Below are 14,653 nucleotides of genomic sequence, written 5' to 3'. Positions count from 1 at the left end.
CCCCTCTCACCTTCTCATCACTTCCCACCCCTTCTCTCCCCTCTCATCCCTTCTCCTCCCTACTCACCCCCTGTCACCCCTTCTCATCCCCTCTCACCCCTTCTCATCCCTTCTCACCCCCTTCTCACCCCATCTCACCCCCTCTCATCCCCTCTCACCCCCATCTCATCCCTTCTCACCCCTTCTCATCCCTTCTCACCCCTTCTCATCCCTTCTCACCCCTTCTCATCCCTTCTCACCCCTTCTCACCCCTTCTCACCCCTTCTCATCCCTTCTCACTCCATCTCATGACTTCTCACCCCATCACCCCTTCTACCCCTCTCACCCCTTCTACCCCTTCTCAACCCATCTCATCCCTTCTCATCCCTTCTCACCCCCTCATCACCCCCCATCACCCCTTCTACCCCCTCTCATCCCTTCTCATCCCATCTCACCCCTTCACATCCCCTCTCTCCCCTTCTCTCTCCCTCTCACCCCTTCTCACCCCTTCTCATCCCCTCTCACCCCTTCTCACCCCATCTCATCCCTTCTCACCCCTTCTCATCACTTCTCACCCCTTCTCATCCCTTCTCACCCCTTCTCGCCCCTTCTCATCCCTTCTCATCTCTTCTCATCCCTTCTCACCCCTTTTCGCCCCTTCTCACCCCTTCTTATCCCTTCTCATCCCCTCTCACCCCTTCTCACCCCATCTCGTGACTTCTCACCCCATCTCATGCCTTCTTATCCCTTCTCATCCCTTCTCACCCCATCTCATCCCTTCTCACCCCATCTCATCCCCTTCTCACCCCTTCTAATCACTTCTCACCCCTTCTCATCCTCTTTTCACCCCTTCTCACCCCCTCTCACCCCATTTTACCCCCTTCTACCCATTCTCACCCCCTCTCACCCCTTCTACCCCCTCCCCCATCACCCCTTCTCACCACCTCTCAACCTTCTCATCACTTCTCACCTCTTCTCATCCCCTCTCATCCCTTCTCACCCCATCTCACCCCCCCATCACCCCTTCTCACCCCTTCTCTCTCCTCTCACCCCTTCTCACCCCATCTCATCCCTTCTCATCCCTTCTCACCCCTTCTCACCACTTTTCACCCTCTTCTCATCCCTTCTCACCCCCTCTCATCCCTTCTCACCCCTTCTCATCACTTCTCATCCCTTCTCACCCGTTATCACCCCTTCTCATCCCCTCTCATACCTTTTCACTCCTTCTTATCCCCTCTCACCCCTTCTTATCCCTTCTCATCCTTTCTTATCCCTTCTCACCCCTTCTCATCACTTCTCACCCCTTCTCATCCCCTCTCACCCCTTCTCATCCCTTCTCACCCCTTCTTATCCCTTCTCATCCCCTCTCATACCTTAAAATCCCATCTCACCTCATCTCACCCCTTCTCTCCCCTTCTCACCCCTTCTCATCACTTCTCATCACTTCTCACCCCCTCTCACCCCTTCTCATCACTTCTCACCCCTTCTCATCACTTCTAACCCCTTCTCATCACTTCTCACACCTTCTCATCCCCTCTCATCACTTCTCACCCCATCTCATCCCTTCTCATCACTTCTCATCCCTTCTCACCCATTCTCACCCCTTCTCATGCCTTCTCACCCCATCTCACCACTTCCCACCCCTTCTCATCACTTCTCATCCCTTCTCGCCCCTTCTTACCCCTTCTTACCCCTTCCCATCCCTTCTTACCCCTTCCCCTCCCTTCTCACCCCTTCTCATGCCTTCTCACCCCATTTCAACCCTTCTCATCACTTCTCATCCCTTCTCGCCCCTTCTCACCCCTTCTCATCCCCTCTCATACCTTCTCACCCCTTCTTATCCCTTCTCATCCCCTCTCACCCTTTCTTATCCCTTCTCACCCCTTCTTATCCCTTCTTATCCCCTCTCACCCCATCTCATCCCTTCTCACCCCATCTCATCCCTTCTCACCCCTTCTTATCCCTTCTCATCCCCTCTCATACCTTCAAATCCCATCTCACCTCATCTCTCCCCTTCTCATCACTTCTCACCCCTTCTCACCCCCTCTCACCCCTTCTCATCACTTCTCACCCCTTCTCATCACTTCTCACCCCATCTCATCCCTTCTCACCCCATCTCATCACTTCTCACCCCATCTCATCCCTTCTCACCCCCTTCTCACCCCTTCTCATGCCTTCTCACCCCATCTCATCACTTCTCATCACTTCTCACCCCTTCTCACCCCCTTTCACCCCTTCTCACCCCCTCTCATCACTTCTCACCCCCTTTCACCCCTTCTCACCCCCTCTCACCCCTTCTCATCCCTTCTCGCCCCTTCTCACCCCTTCTCATCACTTCTCACCACTTCTCACCCCCTCTCACCCCTTCTCATCACTTCTCACCCCTTCCTCATTCCTTCTCACCCCTTCTCATCCCATCTCACCCCCTTCTCACTCCCTTCTCATCCATTCTCACCCCTTCTCATCCCTTCTCATCACTTCTCACCCCCTTCTCATCACTTCTCACCCATTCTCACCCCTTCTCATGCCTTCTCACCCCATCTCACCCCTTCTCATCACTTCTCATCCCTTCTCGCCCCTTCTCACCCCCTTTCACCCCTTCTCACCACTTCTTACCCCTTCTCACCCCCTCTCACCCCTTCTCATCACTTCGAATCCCATCTCACCCCTTCTCACCCCCTTCTCATCACTTCTCACCCCTTCTCATCACTTCTCACCCCTTCTAACCCCTTCTCACCCATTCTCACCCCTTCTCATCACTTTTCATCCCTTCTCACCCCTTCTAACCACTTCTTACCCCTTCCAACCCCCTCTCACCCCTTCTTATCACTTCTCACCCCTTCCTCATTCCTTCTCACCCCTTCTCATCCCTTCTCACCCCTTTTCATCCCATCTCACCCCTTTTCATCCCATCTCACCCCTTTCTCATTCCTTCTCACCCCCTCTCATCACTTCTCATCCCTTCTCACCCCCTTCTCACCCCTTCTCATCCCCTCTCACCCCCCCTCACCCCTTCTCATCTCCTCTCACCCCTTCTCATCTTTCTCACCCCTTCTCTCCCCTCTCACCCCTTCTCATCTTTCTCACCCCTTCTCTCCCCTTCTCATCTTTCTCACCCCCTCTCATCCCTTCTCACCCCCTTCTCATCACTTCTCACCCCTTCTTACCCCCTCTCACCCCTTCTCATCACTTCTCACCCCCTTCTCATCCATTCTCACCCCTTCTCATCCCCTCTCATCCCATCTCACCCCTTCTCACCCCTTCTTATCCCTTCTCATCCCCTCTCACCCCTTCTCATCCCTTCTAATCCCATCTCACCTCATCTCACCCCTTCTCACCCCTTCTAATTCCCTTCTTACCCCTTCTCATCCCCTTTCATCCCTTCTCATCACTTCTCACCCCCTTCTCATCACTTCTCATCACTTCTCATCCCTTCTCGCCCCTTCTCATCCTTCACATCACTTCTCACCCCCTCTCATCACTTCTCATCCCTTTTCACCGCTTCTCACCCCTTCTCATCACTTCTCATCCCCTTCTAATCTTTCTCACCCCTTCTCACCCCCTCTCACCCCTTCTCATCACTTCTCTTCCCTTCTCACCCCCTTTTTCCCCTTCTCATCCCCTCTCTCCCCTTCTCACCCCCTTTTTCCCCTTCTCATCCCCTCTCTCCCCTTCTCACCCCTTCTCACCACTTCTCTTCCCTTCTCACCCCCTCTTTCCCCTTCTCATCCCCTATCTCCCCTTCTCATCCCCTCTCACCCCTTCTCTCCCCTTCTCATCCCCTCTCATCCCTTCTCACCCCCTCTCACCCCTTCCCATCCCCTCTCACCCCTTTTTAAAAAAAATTATTGGGAATGTTTTATAGCAGAAAGTAAAAAAAATTGTGTTTTTTTCAGAATTGTCGCTCTTTTTTTGTTTATAGTGCAAAATCTAAAAATCGCACAGGTAATCAAATACCACCAAAAGAAAGCTCTGTTTGTGGGAAAAAAAGGATGTCAAATTGTATTTTGGGTACAGCATCGCACGACTGCGCAATTGTTAGTTAAAATAATGCAGTGCTGAATCACAAAAAAATGGCCTGGTCATTAAGTGGGTAAAAACTTCCAGAGCTGAAGTGGTTAATAGCACCCGGATTGCAGCTTGATTTTGCCACGATTATTGCCCGACGAATCACAGTAAAATCACGCAAATAGAATCGGTGTACGCCTGTTGCCAAAACAAAGTTCTTTTGGGGCGACAGGCATACTGCGATTCTGTTTGCGTGATTTTACCGTGATTTGTCGGGCCATAATCGTGGAAAAATTGCGCTGCAATCGGGGTGCCATTGGAAGTGGCGGGGATCACAAGGGCCTCCCATGATTTATGGAGATTTGGGATCGCGGGCAGAATTGTGGCGATTCCACCCGGGACGCCTAGATGTTAATGGATTTTAAAGCAGCGGTGTGATAAGGGGCACCATGATGTGATAAAGGACACCATGATGTGATAAAGGACACCATGATGTAATAAAGGGTACCATGATGTGATTAAGGGCACCATGATGTGATAAAGGACACCATGATGTGATAAGGGGCACCATGATGTGATAAAGGGCACCATGATGTGATAAGGGGCACCATGATGTGATAAAGAACACCATGATGTGATAAGGACCACCATGATGTGATAAAGGACACCATGCTGTGATAAAGGGCACCATGATGTGATAAAGGGCACCATGATGTGATAAAGGGCACCATGATGTGATAAAGGACACCATGATGTGATAAGGGGCACCATGATGTGACAAAGGACACCATGATGTGATAAGGGGCACCATGATGTGATAAAGGGCACCATGATGTGATAAAGAACACCATGATGTGATAAAGGACCACCATGATGTGATAAAGGACACCATGCTGTGATAAAGGGCACCATGATGTGATAAAGGACACCATGATGTGATAAAGGACACCATGATGTGATAAGGGGCACCATGATGTGATAAAGGGCACCATGATGTGATAAAGGGCACCATGATGTGTGATAAGGGGCACCATGATGTGATAAAGGGCACCATGATGTGATAAAGGACACCATGATGTGATAAAGGACACCATGATGCGATAAGGGGCACCATGATGTGATAAAGGGCACCATGATGTGATAAGGGGCACCATGATGTGATAAAGGGCACCGTGATGTGATAAGGGGCACCATGATGTGATAAAGGGAACCATGATGTGATAAAGGGCACCATGATGTGATAAGGGGCACCATGATGTGATAAAGGGCACCATGATATGTGATAAGGGGCACCATGATATGTGATAAGGGGCACCATGATATGTGATAAGGGGCACCATGATGTGATAAAGAGCACCATGATTTGATAAAGGGCACCATGATGTGATAAGGGGCGCCATGATTTGATAAAGGGCACCATGATGTGATAAGGGGCACCATGATGTGACTAAGGGCACCATGATGTGATTAAGGGCACCATGATGTGATACAGGGCACCATGATGTGATAAAGGGCACCATGATGTGATAAGGGGCACCATGATGTGATAAAGGGCACCATGATGTGATAAGGACCACCATGATGTGATAAAGGACACCATGCTGTGATAAAGGGCACCATGATGTGATAAAGGACACCATGATGTGATAAGGGGCACCATGATATGATAAAGGACACCATGATGTGTGATAAGGGGCACCATGATGTGACTAAGGGCACCATGATGTGATTAAGGGCACCATGATGTGATACAGGGCACCATGATGTGATAAAGGGCACCATGATGTGATAAGGGGCACCATGATGTGATAAAGGGCACCATGATGTGATAAGGACCACCATGATGTGATAAAGGACACCATGCTGTGATAAAGGGCACCATGATGTGATAAAGGACACCATGATGTGATAAGGGGCACCATGATATGATAAAGGACACCATGATGTGTGATAAGGGGCACCATGATGTGATAAAGGGCACCATGATGTGATAAAGGACACCATGATGTGATAAAGGGCACCATGATGTGATAAAGGGCACCATGATGTGATAAAGGACACCATGATGTGATAAGGGGCACCATGATGTGACAAAGGACACCATGATGTGATAAGGGGCACCATGATGTGATAAAGGGCACCATGATGTGATAAAGAACACCATGATGTGATAAAGGACCACCATGATGTGATAAAGGACACCATGCTGTGATAAAGGGCACCATGATGTGATAAAGGACACCATGATGTGATAAAGGACACCATGATGTGATAAGGGGCACCATGATGTGATAAAGGGCACCATGATGTGATAAAGGGCACCATGATGTGTGATAAGGGGCACCATGATGTGATAAAGGGCACCATGATGTGATAAAGGACACCATGATGTGATAAAGGACACCATGATGCGATAAGGGGCACCATGATGTGATAAAGGGCACCATGATGTGATAAGGGGCACCATGATGTGATAAAGGGCACCGTGATGTGATAAGGGGCACCATGATGTGATAAAGGGAACCATGATGTGATAAAGGGCACCATGATGTGATAAGGGGCACCATGATGTGATAAAGGGCACCATGATATGTGATAAGGGGCACCATGATATGTGATAAGGGGCACCATGATATGTGATAAGGGGCACCATGATGTGATAAAGAGCACCATGATTTGATAAAGGGCACCATGATGTGATAAGGGGCGCCATGATTTGATAAAGGGCACCATGATGTGATAAGGGGCACCATGATGTGACTAAGGGCACCATGATGTGATTAAGGGCACCATGATGTGATACAGGGCACCATGATGTGATAAAGGGCACCATGATGTGATAAGGGGCACCATGATGTGATAAAGGGCACCATGATGTGATAAGGACCACCATGATGTGATAAAGGACACCATGCTGTGATAAAGGGCACCATGATGTGATAAAGGACACCATGATGTGATAAGGGGCACCATGATATGATAAAGGACACCATGATGTGTGATAAGGGGCACCATGATGTGATAAAGGGCACCATGATGTGATAAAGGACACCATGATGTGATAAAGGGAACCATGATGTGATAAAGGGCACCATGATGTGATAAGGGGCACCATGATGTGATAAAGGGCACCATGATGTGTGATAAGGGGCACCATGATGTGATAAAGGGCACCATGATGTGATAAAGGACACCATGATGTGATAAAGGACACCATGATGTGATAAGGGGCACCATGATGTGATAAAGGGCACCATGATGTGATAAGGGGCACCATGATGTGATAAAGGGCACCGTGATGTGATAAGGGGCACCGTGATGTGATAAAGGGAACCATGATGTGATAAAGGGCACCATGATGTGATAAGGGGCACCATGATGTGATAAAGGGCACCATGATATGTGATAAGGGGCACCATGATATGTGATAAGGGGCACCATGATGTGATAAAGAACACCATGATGTGATAAAGGGCACCATGATGTGATAAAGGACACCATGATGTGATAAGGGGCACCATGCTGTGATAAAGGGCACCATGATGTGATAAAGGACACCATGATGTGATAAAGGAGACCATGATGTGACAAGGGGCACCATGATGTGATAAGGGGCACCATGATGTGATAAAGAACACCATGATGTGATAAGGGGCACCATGATGTGATAAAGGGAACCATGATGTGATAAAGGGCACCATGATGTGATAAGGGGCACCATGATGTGATAAAGGGCACCATGATATGTGATAAGGGGCACCATGATATGTGATAAGGGGCACCATGATATGTGATAAGGGGCACCATGATGTGATAAAGAGCACCATGATTTGATAAAGGGCACCATGATGTGATAAGGGGCGCCATGATTTGATAAAGGGCACCATGATGTGATTAAGGGCACCATGATGTGATACAGGGCACCATGATGTGATAAAGGGCACCATGATGTGATAAGGGGAACCATGATGTGATAAAGGGCACCATGATGTGATAAGGGGCACCATGATGTGATAAAGGGCACCATGATATGTGATAAGGGGCACCATGATATGTGATAAGGGGCACCATGATATGTGATAAGGGGCACCATGATGTGATAAAGAGCACCATGATTTGATAAAGGGCACCATGATGTGATAAGGGGCGCCATGATTTGATAAAGGGCACCATGATGTGATAAGGGGCACCATGATGTGACTAAGGGCACCATGATGTGATTAAGGGCACCATGATGTGATACAGGGCACCATGATGTGATAAAGGGCACCATGATGTGATAAGGGGCACCATGATGTGATAAAGGGCACCATGATGTGATAAGGACCACCATGATGTGATAAAGGACACCATGCTGTGATAAAGGGCACCATGATGTGATAAAGGACACCATGATGTGATAAGGGGCACCATGATATGATAAAGGACACCATGATGTGTGATAAGGGGCACCATGATGTGATAAAGGGCACCATGATGTGATAAAGGACACCATGATGTGATAAAGGGAACCATGATGTGATAAAGGGCACCATGATGTGATAAGGGGCACCATGATGTGATAAAGGGCACCATGATGTGTGATAAGGGGCACCATGATGTGATAAAGGGCACCATGATGTGATAAAGGACACCATGATGTGATAAAGGACACCATGATGTGATAAGGGGCACCATGATGTGATAAAGGGCACCATGATGTGATAAGGGGCACCATGATGTGATAAAGGGCACCGTGATGTGATAAGGGGCACCGTGATGTGATAAAGGGAACCATGATGTGATAAAGGGCACCATGATGTGATAAGGGGCACCATGATGTGATAAAGGGCACCATGATATGTGATAAGGGGCACCATGATATGTGATAAGGGGCACCATGATGTGATAAAGAACACCATGATGTGATAAAGGGCACCATGATGTGATAAAGGACACCATGATGTGATAAGGGGCACCATGCTGTGATAAAGGGCACCATGATGTGATAAAGGACACCATGATGTGATAAAGGAGACCATGATGTGACAAGGGGCACCATGATGTGATAAGGGGCACCATGATGTGATAAAGAACACCATGATGTGATAAGGGGCACCATGATGTGATAAAGGGAACCATGATGTGATAAAGGGCACCATGATGTGATAAGGGGCACCATGATGTGATAAAGGGCACCATGATATGTGATAAGGGGCACCATGATATGTGATAAGGGGCACCATGATATGTGATAAGGGGCACCATGATGTGATAAAGAGCACCATGATTTGATAAAGGGCACCATGATGTGATAAGGGGCGCCATGATTTGATAAAGGGCACCATGATGTGATAAGGGGCACCATCAGTGCTGTATTTTGGCCTAGGCCAACAAGGCCCAGGCCTAGGGCGGCACTTTGCAGGGGGGCAGCAAAGAAGCCGTCCCCCTCCACCTGAGACTCTATTGGCCACTGGTTACTAGAGCCGCCCCTCTCATTCCCCCTCTCTCTCACCCCCCCTCCTCTCTCTCTCATCCCCCTCTCTCTCTCATTCCCCCCTCTCTCACACTCTCATTCCCCCTCTCTCTCTCACCCCCCCTCTTCTCTCTTCACCCCCCCTCTCTCTCATCCCCCTCTCTTTGTCTCTCTCTCATCCCCCCTTTCTCTCTCTCTTATCCCCCCTCACTCTCTCATCCCGACTCACCCACCCCACTATCTCTCTCCCTCACCCACCCCCCCTCTCATGAAATCTTAGGGGTTCATGCTGGGACTTGTAGCCCTTCAATTTTGGAGGGAGCCACATCCATTAAAAAAGGAGTGGGGAAAAGTTACATAGGTGGGGGTGGGGGAGGGGGCGCCCAATTTTAGTCTTGCCTAGGGCAGCACAAAACCAAAATACACCACTGGGCACCATGATGTGACTAAGGGCACCATGATGTGATACAGGGCACCATGATGTGATAAAGGGCACCATGATGTGATAAGGACCACCATGATGTGATAAAGGACACCATGCTGTGATAAAGGGCACCATGATGTGATAAAGGACACCATGATGTGATAAGGGGCACCATGATGTGATAAAGGACACCATGATGTGTGATAAGGGGCACCATGATGTGATAAAGGGCACCATGATGTGATAAAGGACACCATGATGTGATAAGGGGCACCATGATGTGATAAAGGACACCATGATGTGTGATAAGGGGCACCATGATGTGATAAAGGGCACCATGATGTGATAAAGGACACCATGATGTGATAAAGGACACCATGATGTGATAAGGGGCACCATGATGTGATAAAGGGAACCATGATGTGATAAAGGGCACCATGATGTGATAAGGGGCACCATGATGTGATAAAGGGCACCATGATGTGTGATAAGGGGCACCATGATGTGATAAAGGGCACCATGATGTGATAAAGGACACCATGATGTGATAAAGGACACCATGATGTGATAAGGGGCACCATGATGTGATAAAGGGCACCATGATGTGATAAGGGGCACCATGATGTGATAAAGGGCACCGTGATGTGATAAGGGGCACCATGATGTGATAAAGGGAACCATGATATGATAAAGGGCACCATGATGTGATAAGGGGCACCATGATGTGATAAAGGGCACCATGATATGTGATAAGGGGCACCATGATATGTGATAAGGGGCACCATGATGTGATAAAGGGCACCATGATGTGATAAAGGACACCATGATGTGATAAGGGGCACCATGCTGTGATAAAGGGCACCATGATGTGATAAAGGACACCATGATGTGATAAAGGACACCATGCTGTGATAAAGGGCACCATGATGTGATAAAGGACACCATGATGTGATAAAGGACACCATGATGTGATAAGGGGCACCATGATGTGATAAGGGGCACCATGATGTGATAAGGGGCACCATGATGTGATAAAGGGCACCATGATGTGATAAGGGGCACCATGATGTGATAAAGAACACCATGATGTGATAAGGGGCACCATGATGTGATAAGGGGCACCATGATGTGATAAGGGGCACCATGATGTGATAAAGGACACCATGTTGTGATAAAGGGCACCATGATGTGATAAAGGGCACCATGATGTGATAAGGGGCACCATGATGTGATAAAGGGCACCATGATGTGATAAGGGGCACCATGATGTGATAAAGAACACCATGATGTGATAAAGGGCACCATGATGTGATAAAGGACACCATGCTGTGATAAAGGACACCATGATGTGATAAAGGACACCATGATGTGATAAGGGGCACCATGATGTGATAAAGGACACCATGATGTGATAAGGGGCACCATGATGTGATAAAGGGCACCATGATGTGATAAGGGGCACCATGATGTGATAAAGGGCACCGTGATGTGATAAGGGGCACCATGATGTGATAAAGGGAACCATGATGTGATAAAGGGCACCATGATGTGATAAGGGGCACCATGATGTGATAAAGGGCACCATGATATGTGATAAGGGGCACCATGATGTGATAAAGGGAACCATGATGTGATAAAGGGCACCATGATGTGATAAGGGGCACCATGATTTGATAAAGGGCACCATGATGTGATAAGGGGCACCATGATGTGACTAAGGGCACCATGATGTGATTAAGGGCACCATGATGTGATACAGGGCACCATGATGTGATATGGGGCACCATGATGTGATAAAGGACACCATGATGTGATAAGGGGCACCATGCTGTGATAAAGGGCACCATGATGTGATAAGGGGCACCATGATGTGATAAAGGGTACCATGATGTGATAAAGGGCACCATGATGTGATAAGGGGCACCATGATGTGATAAAGGACACCATGATGTGATAAGGGGCACCATGATGTGATAAGGGGCACCATGCTGTGATAAAGGGCACCATGATGTGATAAAGGACACCATGATGTGATAAAGGACACCATGCTGTGATAAAGGGCACCATGATGTGATAAAGGACACCATGATGTGATAAAGGACACCATGATGTGATAAGGGGCACCATGATGTGATAAGGGGCACCATGATGTGATAAGGGGCACCATGATGTGATAAAGGGCACCATGATGTGATAAGGGGCACCATGATGTGATAAAGAACACCATGATGTGATAAGGGGCACCATGATGTGATAAGGGGCACCATGATGTGATAAGGGGCACCATGATGTGATAAAGGACACCATGTTGTGATAAAGGGCACCATGATGTGATAAAGGGCACCATGATGTGATAAGGGGCACCATGATGTGATAAAGGGCACCATGATGTGATAAGGGGCACCATGATGTGATAAAGAACACCATGATGTGATAAAGGGCACCATGATGTGATAAAGGACACCATGCTGTGATAAAGGACACCATGATGTGATAAAGGACACCATGATGTGATAAGGGGCACCATGATGTGATAAAGGACACCATGATGTGATAAGGGGCACCATGATGTGATAAAGGGCACCATGATGTGATAAGGGGCACCATGATGTGATAAAGGGCACCGTGATGTGATAAGGGGCACCATGATGTGATAAAGGGAACCATGATGTGATAAAGGGCACCATGATGTGATAAGGGGCACCATGATGTGATAAAGGGCACCATGATATGTGATAAGGGGCACCATGATGTGATAAAGGGAACCATGATGTGATAAAGGGCACCATGATGTGATAAGGGGCACCATGATTTGATAAAGGGCACCATGATGTGATAAGGGGCACCATGATGTGACTAAGGGCACCATGATGTGATTAAGGGCACCATGATGTGATACAGGGCACCATGATGTGATATGGGGCACCATGATGTGATAAAGGACACCATGATGTGATAAGGGGCACCATGCTGTGATAAAGGGCACCATGATGTGATAAGGGGCACCATGATGTGATAAAGGGTACCATGATGTGATAAAGGGCACCATGATGTGATAAGGGGCACCATGATGTGATAAAGGACACCATGATGTGATAAAGGACACCATGATGTGATAAAGGGCACCATGATGTGATAAGGGGCACCATGATGTGATAAAGGGCACCATGATTTGATAAAGGGCAACATGATGTGATAAGGGGCACCATGATGTGATAAGGGGCACCATGATGTGATAAAGGGCACCATGATGTGATTAGGGGCACCATGATGTGATAAGGGGCACCATGATGTGATAAGGGGCACCATGATGTTTTAAAGGGCACCATGATGTGATAAGGGGCACCATGATGTGATAAAGGACACCATGATGTGATAAGGGGCACCATGATATGATAAAGGACAGCATGATGTGATAAGGGGCACCATGATGTGATAAAGGGCACCATGATTTGATAAAGGGCAACATGATGTGATAAGGGGCACCATGATGTGATAAGGGGCACCATGATTTGATAAAGGGCACCATGATGTGATAAAGGGCACCGTGATGTCATAAGGGGCACCATGATGTCATAAGGGGCACCATGATGTCATAAGGGGCACCATGATGTGATAAAGGGCACCATGATGTGATAAAGGGCACCATGATGCGATAAGGGGCACCATGATGTGATAAAGGGCACCATGATGCGATAAGGGGCACCATGATGCGATAAGGGGCACCATGATGTGATAAGGGGCACTGTGATTTGTAAAGGCCATTATGATATGAAAATGGCTGTAATGTAACGGGGTACTGTGATGTGATAAGGGGTACTGTGATTGTTTGCCCAGGGTCCAACCCATATGAAAGACTGCCCTGATTGTACCTGTTCCTTTGCTGTTGCTCTTCTATATAAGATTGACCGGTCCATTAGCCAATCAGGTCTGAAGACGACGCTTGTTGCTTTTAACCACTTTAAGACCGGGCCTATTTTTGTCACTTGGTGTTTACAAGCTAAAATCTGTTTTTTTTTTTTGCTAGAAAACTACTTAGAACCCCCAAACATTTTATGTATATATATTTTTTTTAGCAGAGACCCTAGAAAATAAAATGGAGATCGTTGCAATATTTTTTATCACACCGTATTTGCGCATCGGTTTTCCAAACGCAATATTTTTGGAAAAAAATTCATTTTTTTAATTAAAAAATAAAAAAACAGTAAAGGTAGCCCAATTTTTTCCATAATGTGAAAGATAATGTTACGCCGAGTAAATAGATACCCAACATGTCATGCTGCAAAATTGCGCATGCTCGCGGAATGGCGACAAACTTTGGTACTTAAAAATCCCCACATTTTAAAAATTTCTACAGGTTACCACTTTAAAGTTACAGAGGAGGTCTAGGGCTAGTATTATTGCTCTCGCTCTAACGATCGTGGCGATACCTCACATGTGTGGTTTGAACACCGTTTACATATGTGGGCGGGACTTCCGTATGCATTCGTTTCTGCACGCAAGCTAACAGGGACAGGGTGTTTTAATTTTTTTTTTCCTATTTTATTTATTATTTTTTATTTTTACACAGTTTTTAAAAGAAAAAAAAATTTGATCATTTTTATTCCTATTACAAGGAATGTAAACATCCCTTGTAATAGAAATAAGCATGACAGGTCCTCTTTATTGTGAGATCTGGGGGTCAAATAGACCTCAGACCTCAAAATCTGACCCCCTAACTGACATTTTTTTCCTATTTATTTTATTTATTATTTTTACAGTTTTTCTTTTCCAATTATTGATCATTT

This window comes from Pelophylax lessonae, assembly GCF_965119305.1.
Source record: "Pelophylax lessonae genome assembly, chromosome: 4".
Classification (NCBI taxonomy): Eukaryota; Metazoa; Chordata; class Amphibia; order Anura; family Ranidae; genus Pelophylax; species Pelophylax lessonae.
This window is presented reverse-complemented; position numbering follows the sequence as displayed.